This window comes from Pteropus vampyrus, unplaced genomic scaffold, assembly GCF_000151845.1.
Source record: "Pteropus vampyrus isolate Shadow unplaced genomic scaffold, Pvam_2.0 Scaffold208, whole genome shotgun sequence".
In the NCBI taxonomy this organism is placed as follows: domain Eukaryota; kingdom Metazoa; phylum Chordata; class Mammalia; order Chiroptera; family Pteropodidae; genus Pteropus; species Pteropus vampyrus.
Genome location: NW_011888989.1, coordinates 641,702 through 654,480, shown reverse-complemented (window position 1 = coordinate 654,480; position 12,779 = coordinate 641,702). Strand labels below are relative to the sequence as shown.

General features: G+C 34.5%; 1 protein-coding gene across 2 annotated transcripts in view; it reads left to right on the top strand.

Annotated features, from left to right (window-relative positions):
• The first annotated feature begins 60 nt into the window (after positions 1 to 60).
• Positions 61 to 12,779, top strand: part of LOC105300317 (cytochrome c oxidase assembly factor 1 homolog) — a 40,437-nt gene continuing 27,718 nt past the window's right edge. For both annotated transcript variants that reach the window (XM_011372470.2, XM_023537971.1), the window contains exon 1: positions 61 to 290. The gene's annotated coding sequence lies outside the window, so the exon portion shown is untranslated. The remainder of the gene's footprint in view (positions 291 to 12,779) is intronic.

Below are 12,779 nucleotides of genomic sequence, written 5' to 3'. Positions count from 1 at the left end.
GAAGCCTCGACTGCTCCCTGCGGGGCGAGCCCGCCCGCGCGCTTTTCCGGCCCCTCCCACATCCGCCAGGAACCCTCTTGCTTTCAATCTCATGGTGCTGTTATCCCTCATGGATAGGATTTATGCCAGGATAACGAGTCCCGGTCTCTTCTACTTCTAGAAGGGTTTGTTCCAGCCCTCCGGGTGCCAGCGTTTGCTGGCCAAGTGGGCTGCAGCAAGAGGAGGTTTCTCTGGAGTTATCTCCGGGCGACTCGCGCCGTCGCCGAGTCGCACCCTTGTTCCGCGACGAGGTTGGTGTTTGGGAGCCTGCGGTGGGCTCCTTGTCTTGGAATGCAACCAGATGCCCCCTCAGCCAGTAGTTATGAGGCTGCCTGTAGCTAACCATTGCCTTGCCCTGCAGTCCTTGCTAAGCATTCCCAAGAGCGCATTTGTGAGAATTGGGGCTCCTTGAGAAGAGGTGGAACTGTGCACTTTGTTGATAGTCCGAAGTTACTACACTGTGAGAAAGTTCCTGCCCAGATGGTTGTAGAATTTCTGGCTCAGTGGTCGTAATAATTTTTGTCCCGATCACACTTGAGCTCCATGCAGGGGCTGACTATAGAGGTCTTTTCAGTGTGTGCGTGCGTGCGTGCGGTGTTCTGGCTGTTATTTAAAAAATCTATGAAGATTCTTATATTTTGATACATGCTTCTCGTCGTATCTTCCCCTAACTCCCCTCTATTCTCACCTGAGGGGTATCACTCTCCTTTAGGATATTCTGTTGGTCTACTTTACCTTTGAATAGAAGTAGCAACTCTCTACTTAAACTTTGCACATTTAAAACACATTCTGTGTTCTTCTGCTCAAAATCTTACTGGCCTTCCTGTTGATTCAGGATAAAACAAATTCCTTAGCTGGCTTTAAGACCCTCCAAGGTCTTGGTTCCGAATCCTCAGTCTTGTGTCCTTTCTTGGAAAACACACTTATACACACGGTATCCTTGCCAACCTGCAGGAATGTCATGACTTTGGATATGACAGAGTTTTATAATAGTTTACCTTTGTTTTGAAATTTATTTTTTTATTTAGTTAGAATTTGTTGAGTATTGCCAAGCACTGTTTTAGGAGCTGGGGATATAATGGGGGAGAGCGGAATACAGTTCTTTTTAAAAGTCCGTTTAAAAGTCCTTAAAAAAAGATAACAGCCTATTTGAGATATAGTTTACATACCATAGAGTTAACCCATTTAAAATGCATTTTAAATGTATTTTACTTTTTATTTTTTATTTTCAGTTCAGTTGTCAGAGTATCTGCTTCCATGTTATCTTTGCAAACAGTTCTTATAGGGGCACAATGTTGCTTTCTGCCCATTCCAAAGGTTATTTTGCCTTGTTTTAACATCGCAAGATTTGAGATATAAGACATGCAAGGTAGTTCTAGGTGCATTTTAATGTGGCACTGTATATATGTATGTTTTTGATCTTGATCAGTTTACATCATAATTAATTTAAAAACATTGTCATCACCCCAAAAAGAAACCCTGAACCGATTAACAGTCTATTCTTATTTCCTTTCCTACTCCATTCCTTTCCTAGCCCTATGCAACTACTAATCTGTCTATGGATTTGCCTATTCTGAACAATTTATGTAAATGAAATCATGCAGTATGTGGTCTTTTTTGATTGTCTTTTTTCACTTAACATATCATCCATGTTGTAGCATGTATTAGTACTTCATTCCTTTTTACTGCTAGATGATATTTCATTGTATGGATATACCACCATTTATCCATTAGTCAGTTGATGGCCATTTGGGTTGTTTGGATATTATAAATAATGCTGCTATGAATGTTCATGTACATGTTTTGGTGTGAACAACATGTTTCCATTTCTCTTGGGTATATACCTAGGAGTAGAATTGCTGGGTCATATGGTAACTCTACATTTAACACTTTTGAGGAATTGCCAGACTGTTTTCTAAAGCAGGTGCACCATTTTACATTCCCATCGTCAGTTTATGAAGGTTCTGATTTCTCCACATCCTCACCAACACTTGTCATTATCTGTCTTTTTTTTACTCTTGCCATCGTAGTGGGTGTGAAATGTGTCTCATTGTGGTTTTAATTTGCATTTCTCTGGTGGCTAGCGATGCTGAGCATCTTTTCATGTGCTTATAGGCCTTTGTATATCTTCTTTGGAGAAATCTCTATTCATACTTTTTGTCCTTTTTTAAATCAGGTTGTCTTTTCATCGAGTTGTAAGAGTTCTTTGTATATTCTAGATACAAGTCTCTTATAAGATATATGAAAGCATTGTAGATTATGCTATAGTTCCTTTCGATGAAAAGCAAATAAGGTTATATTCTCCCTGGAGACCATATTACAGGTTTGTGGGGGTAAATCAGAGAGTAAGTTGAACAACTGTTATATATGGCACTATATAAACAATATAAAGTTAAGTATAGTACCAGGAACTCAAATGTCACATTAACCAGGAAACTACTATGTCAATTTCTACAACTCATATAATCAGATCAGGCCCAGGAAAAGATGCTGTGAAGATTGTGCGAGCAGCATTTTGAGATTTGAAAAATAAAGCAGGGTGAAACAGTTACATAATTTGTCCATTCCCTATTGACTTTTGTTTTTTTCCTTATTGATGTGTAAGAGTTCTTTGGTAGAGATAGTAACCCATTGACTTAGCTATGTGGCAGATGTCTTCAGTCTATTAGCCTATTGAATTTGTTTTAAATCTTTGACTATAATGATGTTTTACCTTTTTTGTGTAGTCAGCACTGTCTTGTTTATTTGAAAGGTTTCAGGGTGGTAGTATTGGGATACCGCTATTAAATTATGAGTTATAGAAACTGACATAGTAGGTTTCTGGTTAGTGTGACATTTGAGTTCCTGGTACCATATTTAACTTTATAGTGTTTATATACTGCCTCCTTATATCCCTACCTAGAAAAATATGCTATAATCTGCTTCAGCTTTGTTGATTCATTTAATTTTCTATTTCAAACAGACTCCTGGGAGTTATTCCCTTATTCTTTTGTTCATGTTTAATATACTGCATTAGATTTGTGAGAGCCATCTTGGACAAGTGGTACTTATTTCACGTTAGCAGAAGTTTATTTGAAGATGTAATGTGTGTAGAGCTTGCATGTAACTATGCTGGTTCTATATTAATTGAGGCATGCTGGGAACAGTAGTTTTATAAAATTCTGTTAACATTATTTTGTTATTTGTTTTGCTCATTTCAGGAATTTAAAGGTAGTGGTAATTCAAAAATATTTAAGATCTCAACATTTTGAGAAACCAAGGAAAGCTATGTTATAGTTCTGTAGAAAAAGTTGAATCTCTTTATTTTACATACAATGTTCCAAGTTTTATTATTGCTAGGAGGACTCTTTGTGTCTTGTTTAAATTGTATTAAAATTTACATAACACGAAGTAACATTTTATTCATTTTTAACTGTACAATTCAGTGACATTAAGTACATTCACATTGTTGTGCACCTCTCCCCACCATTCTCTCCAGAACTTTTATCCTCAGAAATTAAAACTCAGTACCTATTAAATAATACTCCTCCCCCAAACCCTGACAACCACCATTCTACTTTCTGTCTCTATGAGTTTAACTATTCTAGGTTTCTTGTACAAGTAGAAGCATACAATATTTGTCCTTTTGTGTCAGATTTATTTCACTTAGCGTAATGTCTTTAAGGATTAGTCATATTATAGCATATTGCAGAATTTCCTTCCTTTTTAAGGCCAGATAGTATTCCATTGTATGCATATATCAAAATTTGTTTATTCATTTATTAGTTGGTAGACATTTGAGGTGTTTCCCCAAATGTTTGTGCTGCTGTGTACATTGGTACTCAGATAACGGTTTGAATATTTGGATATATACTCGGAAGTGAAATTACCGGATCAAATGTTATTCTCTTTCATGTTTTAAGGAACTATCCATATACTTCAGTGTTTCTGTCACTCACATGAAATGTGAGATTTAAAAGAACTGTATAATTTAAGTGCATATTATCACATTTACCTTTCTATAAAATATAAATTCAAAGAGCCATCTCCTAGTTGAAGGGATGTTGATGTTTTTGTCTTAGGACTTGCTGATCTTTGGGTTTTAAAATTAATAGGATTTAGAATAAGTAAAAGGTTTATTTCAATTGTTTCCCCAAATACTAAACTTCTTTGAAATCTCAGCTCTTGTTTTTTTTTTTTTAATTCTTAATTCTTTCTATGTTTTCTCATTTTTAATGCAAATTACCCATCTTGGTGGATTCTCTAAAATGGAACTGATTTTTCAACTTTGTGTAGTTCCAAAGGTCTGGATTATACTTTTATCATTCTCAGTTACTCTGATATTGTACTGTAATAGGATATATGAATAAAGAATGTGATGCTTCTTATCAGCTGGAAAATAATTGCTTTAAGTTTTTACTTCAAGAGAACAGGACAGTTAATTAAGACTTAACATTTAACTCTTGAATTTATTTTCTTGGATCCATTCCAAAATCTGTCTTTACTCTTGTAGTATTCCTAGCAAAAGAAGCTGTGGATAAAAGTATCCTTAATATTTATATATTTGTTTTCAAATGGTTTTAAACTTTTGCAGAGTTATGAGTTAACTCTTACTTAAGGTTAACCTTTGTGGCAAGAATAACTCCAGTGTTAAGGATGAATCTGTGAGTTATAGACTCTTATCAGTGTCTTAAGGTATTTTATATTCCAGTTTTTTTCTATCACATGTAGGACCCCCATCTATAACATCCCTCACAATTGGCGGCATTAATTAACTAGCAAATGGAGCAAATGTATAAGAAGGTACAGATTTCGATTGCCAGCATCTTGAATTTGAAGCTTTAATGGACATGTTCAGTGGGAAATGATGAAGTGGAGCTTGTGAGACATTCATACTTGTTGTTGACGCATAGGTTTTCAAACCTAACCCACCCAAAAAAGAATTACCTTTTCCTTACATTTCCATCAATTTATATCTGGCGGTATATATTTCCCTGGGTCAGACTAGAACGACCATATTTATCTATATGCTCATGCAAGACGTCTGGGACCCTCTTTAAGACCTCTCAACATTCTCTTTATTCTACCTCTCAGAAAGAGTTTTGTAAATTTTTATTTCATCTCTACCTCTATCATCCTACTCCACTATCTCTCACCTGGATACTGCCTCCCAGTTGGTCTGCCAAAAATTGTTATTATCTCTATTTTTCATACAAAAGCTATTGTAAAAATATAAAATTTGATCATGTCAATCTCCTCTTGAAACTTTTCTATTATTTACCATTATATTTAGAAAAAATCTAAAATATTTAACTCAACCCACCGTGTTTCTCTCTCCGCACAACCCTTTGATATGGCCTCTCTGCTTTCTGCCAAAGCTTCATATTATTCCACTTTTCCCTTTTTCGCTGTGATCCATCTTGTGTGGTGTCCTTTGTTCCTTGTTTGTAGGAGGTAAGGAGAGTAGATGAAGAGAGTCCTCTTAAAAAGTCATATACATTTTAGATAAGGAAAAGATGCTTAGTAATTAAAGTTTGTGGCTCATAGGGACATTTTCATAGCAATCAGGAACTCATTACTTTGTCACTTTTCAACTCTTCAAATTAAATCTAGGGATAAATGCATATCTGAGTGAAGAGTCTACGTGGAAAAAAATATTTCAGCTGAGAAAAGGAAATTTAGGACCAGGCAGTCATTACCTATAATATTCCTTTATATTTGTTAGCTTTCACTCAGTGTGCCTAAAACGACTATTTTTGTAATTTCATTCTTCTAGTGTTTAATGATACATTAACTTTGTTTTTTGTGCATGTTGCCTCAGCAACCAGTCGGCCCACACAACCATCTAGGGCTTAGATGCTGTTAGGGGCATCCCGAAAAAGTGATAGTGGTACAGCCTGTTCTTGAGTTTCTTGTTTCCCAAGGCAGTTCATTCCTTCTTGGAATAGTTTTGTCAGCTAAGAAAAGTTTCTCTCTCTAGTAACAATCTCTGACCTGCAGTTTCCCCATACTGGTTCTAGTTTGCCTTGGAGGAATAGAGAACAATCCTAACTTCTCTTCCTCTGTTAGCCCTTTAGCTATCGAAGTAGCTGTTGTAGCTCCCTGAATTGTCTTTTTGATGAACATCCTCAGCTTCTTTAACTATAGTTGTGTTCACTGTTCTGGGCACTTTACTGATTATCCTCTAGTTCAGTGTTTGAAAGTTTGATATTGAGACAGACTGTATCAGAATCAAAGATATTTATTATAACAACTCCTGTGGGATTAGGATAGTAGATTGACTCTTCTAAAACTTGCTCCCTATTGAAACCCCACTAAAGCTACAGTAAAAACAGGACAATAATATCAGAAAAGGAGACAATAGTGGTACAATTTAGAAAACCAAATAGCCCAAGAATGAATAGAAATTAATTTAGATGCCCAAGACTCATGGTTATCATAAATTAACAGAGGGAAAACTGAAACCAGTTATATTTACCTTGTAAACCTCAAAAAGCTTAAGAACTAGCAATACCAGATATCTCTGGAAATTGGGATACAGGGAGATAAAATAAAGAAGATTGACTATGCTGACAAGTAATTCTTCCTAATGGATGCTTTCACCTTGGGACAAATTCTGTAGGTTCAAACATAATCTCTAGGTAAAGTAGCATTTCCACATGAGAAGGCATTCTTAGCATTTCTCAGGAAATTTTATGTTTGTTCAAATCCAAAATCCTGAGAAAGTCATTTTAAAAGTCAGGAAAACAGAAAAAAAACTTTTCCTGAGGATTAAAGCTTAACAATCAATATTTTTGGATACCATTCGTTCTAAAAGCTCTACTGATATTCATTGAAAAGTAAGAGCAAGACTTGCAGATATACCAAATGGAAAGTAAAGGTGCACATTTCTAGAAACTGAGACAGGAACACCTAGGAGTAAATCATCATGATCTAAGCAATCACATTTGTAGCCTTTGCTATCTTAAAAATAGGTGTTTTGTTCTTCCTACTGCTAACAGTGAGTTATTATTATAAGTAAAATAAGCATTAAAAAGTTTATATGCATAGTATGTTTCATGTGGATTCTATGACTGGTGTTCTAAGACATAACAAATTTGGGAGGAAAATAAATCTGTCAATTGGCAATTATAACATGATATTCTGTGTAGTATTATTAACCTTGCTATGAGATCTCAAGTTGTGCATGTAAATACTACAAAATAATATTGGCTGGTGTTTTGAGTTCAGAATATTCATTATGTAGTTTTTAATAAAGCATTTATAGAGGAATTGCAACGAGGAGGTATAAATATTTTTGTGCAGTACTCCCATATGAAATGAGAACTTACTCTAAAATATTAATATTGATTTCAAAGGTAAAACCAAAATTAGAATAAGCAGAAAATTAGTTTATCATTAAAGAAGTAAAGAAGCTTGCTATATATGAAGTAACATGTAATCTAACACTGAACTTGAAAATGCCTTTTGATGCATTCTGAATTTGACCAGTGTCACCACAGAATGAATGAAATTTTTCTACATCTGGTATATTTGTCATGAAAGACTATTGAGCAAGGTAAGTAATACATGACATTTAAATTTTCATTTTAAGAATATTCTAAATATTTATAGTACTTCAGGCTTTACAAGGATTTTAACCTGGCATTTATTTTACATTAATGTTTCTTTTTAAAGTCTTTTTTTTTTTTTAGCTTTATTGAGATATAATTGACATATATCCTTGTGTATGTTTAAGTTATACTAAGTGATGGCTTGATACATTTATATATTTTGAAAGAATTATAGGAGGCTTATTAATACCTCAGCCACCTCACATTATTACTTTTTGTGTGTGGTGGGGTATATAGTAAGAATATTTAAGATCTGTTTTCTTAGCAACTTTCAAGTATATAATACAGTATTGTTAACTGTAGTCGTCATACTTACTGTACATTAGATCCCCAGAACTTAATCATCTCATAACTGGAAATTTGTATGCCCTTGACCCAACATCTCCCATTTCCACTACTCCAAGCCCCTTCAAACAACATTCAACTCTCTGTTTCTATGAGTTTGCCTTTTTTATTTTCTTTATTTTATATTTTTAAATTTATTATGGTGACATTTATTAACAAAATCCAATAAGTTTCAAGTGTACAATTCAACAATAAGTCATATATATATTGCATTCTGTGTTCACCACCCATAGTTAGATTTCTATCACTACATATTTGATCCCTTTTACCCCATCTGCCTCCCTCCTCCCCCCTTACCCTCTGGTAACCACTATTCTGCTGTCCATGAGTCTCTGTCATGTTGCTTTTAGAGTTATATCTCACATGTAGGTGATACCATATAATTTTCAACTTTTTCTGTCTGGCTTATTCCACTTAGCATGATTATCTCAAGATCCTTCTATATTGTTGCAAACCGCAATATTTTGTCTCTTCTTACAGCTGAGTAATATTCCATTGTACATATGTACCATATCTTCTTTATCCAATCATCTATTGTAGGACACTTCAGTTGCTTCTGTGTCCTGGTCACCATTAATAATGCTGCTGTGAACATTGGTATGTATCTATCTTTCCGGATATATGTTTTCAAGTCTTTGGGATAAATACTCAATAGAGGGATGGCTGAATCATATAGTAGATCAATGCTTAGTTTTTTGAGGAACCACCCTTCTGTCTTCCATAGTGGCTGTACCAATTTGCATTCCTACCAGCAGTGTGTGAGGGTTCCTTTTTTTCTGCATCCTTTCCAACACTTGTTATTACTTGTCCTGTTGATGACAGCCATTCTAACAAGTGTGAGATGGTATCTCTTTGTGGTTTTGATTTGCATTTTCCCTAATAGCTAGCAATGTTGAATATCCTTTCATATGTTTGTTGGCCATTTCTACATCTTCCTAGGAGAAGTGTCTGTGCAGGTCCTCTGCCCAGTTTTTAATTGGATCATTTGTTTTTTGTTGTTATTGAGTTGTATGAGTTCTTTGTATATTTTGGAACTTAGTCCCTAATCGGAGGCATTGCTTGCAAACACATTTTCCCATTCAGATGGTTGTCTCTTTCCTTCTCAACGATTTCTTTTGCTGTACAGAAGCTTTTTAGTTTGATGTAGTCTCATCCAGTTATTTTTGCTTTTACTTCCCTTGCCTTTGAGGTCAAATTCATAAAATCCTCTTCAAGACCAAGGTCCTTGAATTTAGTTCCTGTTTTCTTCTATGCAATTTATTGTTTCAGATCTTATATTCAGGTCCTTAATCCATTTTGAGTTAATTTTGGTGTGCGATGATAGGCAGCAGTCTAGTTTCATTCTTTTGCAGGTGGCTTTCCAGTTTTCCCAGCACCATTTATTGAAGAGGCTTCTCTCTCTCCATTTTATGTTTCTGGCTACTTTGCTGAAAATTATTTGCCCATATAAACAGGGGTTTACTTCTGGATTATCGATTCTATTCCACTGGCCCATGTGTACGTTTTTCTCTGCCAATACCATCCCATTTTGATTATTGTTGTTTTGTGTATAATATGAGTCGGGTCAAGTGATACCTCCAGCCTTGTTCTTTTTTTCTCAGGAATGGCTTTGGCAATTCGGGGTCCTTTGTGCTTCCGTACAAAACTGATGATTTTTTGTTCCATTTCTTAAAAGTGCCGATTGGATTTTGATGGATATTGCATTAAATCTATATAATGCTTTAGATAATAAGGTCATTTTAACTATGTTAATTATTCCAATCCAGGAACACAGAATATCTTTCCATTTCTTTGTATCTTACTCGATTTCTTTTTATAGGGTTATATAGGTCATTCACATGTTTTGTAAGATATATTCCTAGATATTTTATTCTTTTTGTTTCAATTGCAAAAGGAAGTATTTTTTCCATTTCTTTTTCTGACAATTCACTATTAGGTATAAAAATGCTATGGATTATTAAACATTGACTTTGTATCCAGAAACTTTACTATATTTGCTTATTATTTCTGGTAGCATTCTTGTGGAGTCTTTAGGGTTTTCTATATAAAGAATCATGTCATCTGCAAATAGTGACAGTTTGACTTATTCATTTCCTATTGGGATGCCTTTTACATCTTTCTCTTGCCTGATTGCACTCACTACAACCTCCAATGTTATATTGAATAACAGTGGCGATAGTGGACAGCCTTGTCTTATTCCTGATCTTAGAGGGAGGTTTTTAGTTTTTCACCATTAAGTATAATATTGGCTGAGGGTTTGTCGTAGATGGCATTTATTATTTTAAGGTACTTTCCTTCTACACTGATTTTATTAAGTGTTTAGATAATAAATGGATGCTGTATCTTATCAACATTTTTTCTGCATCTATTGATATGATCATATGATTTTTATTTTTTAATTTGTTTATGTAGTGTATCACGTTAATTGATTTGAGTATGTTGAACCATCCCTGTGCCTCTGGGATGAAGCCCACTTGATCATGGTGTATAATCTTTTTATTATGTTGTTGTATTTGGTTCGCTAGTATGTTATTTAGGATTTTTGCTTCTGTGTTCTTGAGAGATATTGGTCTTTGGTTTTCTATTTTTGTGTTATCTTTACCAGGTTTTGGTATCACGGTAATAATGCCTCATGAAATGAGTTAGGAAATATTGCCTCCTCTTTGATTTTTTGGAAGAGTTTGAGGAGAATAGGTACTAGTTAAATCTTCTTTGACTGATGATAGAATTCACTGGTGAGGCCATCTGGTCCTGGACTTTTACTTTTTGATAGGTTTTTGATGATTGTTTCAATTTCCATACTGCTGATCGGTCCATTTAGATTTTCCATTTCTTCTTGATTCAATTTTTGAAGATTGTATCTTTGTAAGTACTTGTCCATTTCTTCTAGGTTATTAAGTTTGTTGTTATATACTTTTTCATAGTATTCTTATAGGATCCTTTGTATTTCTTTGGTGTCTATTGTAATTTCCCCACTTTCATCCCTGATTGTATTTGTATCCTTTTTTCTTTAGTGAGTCTAGCCAAGGGAAGACTCAAAGAACCAGCTCTTTGTTGCATTTATTTTTTTCTATCATTTTGTTTGTTTGTTTGTTTTCAATTTCATTTAATTCTGCTCAAATTCTGATTATTTCTTTCCTTCTTCTGACTTTAAGCTTCATTTGTTCTTCTTTTTCTAGTTTTTTAAGATGAAGCGTTAAGTTGTTTATTTGGCCTGGTTCTTGTTTTCGGAGATAGGCCTGTAATCATATGAACTTTCCTCTTATTACGGCTTTTGCCGTGTCCCCAAAATTTTGATATGTTGTACTATCATTATCTTTTGTTTCTATGTATCTCTTGTTCTCTTTTTTAATTTCTTCTCTCAGTTATTCTTCAGTAGTATGTTGTTTAATCTCCATGTATTTATGATTCTTCTCACTTTCTTTTTACAGTTGATCTCCAGCTTCAAAGCATTATGATGAGAGAATAAGGTGGTATGATTTCAACCCTCTTGTCTCAGTATGTGGTCAATCCTTGAAAATGTTTCAGGTGCGCTGGATAAGAATGTATAAGCAGCTGTTTTGGGATGGAAGGCTCTGTAAATGTCAATTATGTCCAGTTGGTCTAATGTGTCATTTAAGGATGTTATTACCTTATTGATTTTCTGTTTGGGTGATCTGTCCATATTTGACAGTGGAGTATTTAGGTCCACTACTATGATAGTGTTTTACTCTGTTTCTCCCTTTAGTTCTGTTAGTAATTGCTTTATATATTTTGGCGCTCCCTGATTGGGAGTATAGATATTAATAAGTGTTATGTCTTTTTGGTATATATTCCTTTTATCATGAAGTGTCCCTCATTATCTTTCTTTACTTTTTTTACTTTTTAAGTGTGCTTCGTCTCACTTTTCTCTGCTTCGTCCCACTTTTCTCTGAAAGCCATTTGCTTGAAATATTTTTCACTCTTTCACTTGAAGAATGTATTTGTCTTTTGAACCAGGATGCGTCTCATGGAGGCAGCATATTGTTGGGTTTTGTTTTTTGATACAATCTGTAGCTCTGTGCCTTTTCATTGGTGAGTTCAGTACATTTACATTTAGGGTGATTATTGAAATATGAGGTTTTCCTATAGCCATTTTATCTATTGCTTTCTAACAGCTTGGTGTTTCCATTGTTTCCTTGTCCTTGTGTTCCTACTATTTATTTATTTATTTATTTATTTATTTATTTATGTTTAGTGGTATGGATTTTCCCTCTAGTCCTTCTTGTTTTATGTTGTATACTTCAGTTCTGAACCTTTAGCGTGTTTTACCATTACGAATGTGCAAAGGATAGTTTTAAATGCATACATACATACATACATAGACATATAAATATATATAAATAGTCTATTTTCTTCTGTGCCTTTTCTCCATTTCCTTTTATGAATTTGGATCTTTAAGTCCTCTTTTCTGTTATTGTTGTCTCAATTTGTCCCTATTTATGCTGAACTTTCATTACTATCTTGCAATCACAAATCTCCTCTTATTGTTTAAGCTTAAAAGGCCATCTTAATAAGGGTTGCACTACTCTACTTCTATCTGCCTGCTAGTAGCCGTACTCATAGCTATGTGGTTTTTTTTGTCATTTTGTTTTAGGTGAGCTGACCCCTTTCAATATTTCCTGTAATGCAAGCCTCATAGTAGAGAATTCCCTCACTTTTTGTATATTTGGAAATGTCTTTATTTCTTCTTCATATCTAAAGGAGAGCTTATTATTCTTGGCTGGTAGTTCCTTTCATTTAATAGTTTAAATATTTGATTCCACTTCTCTCTTGCTTGTAAGG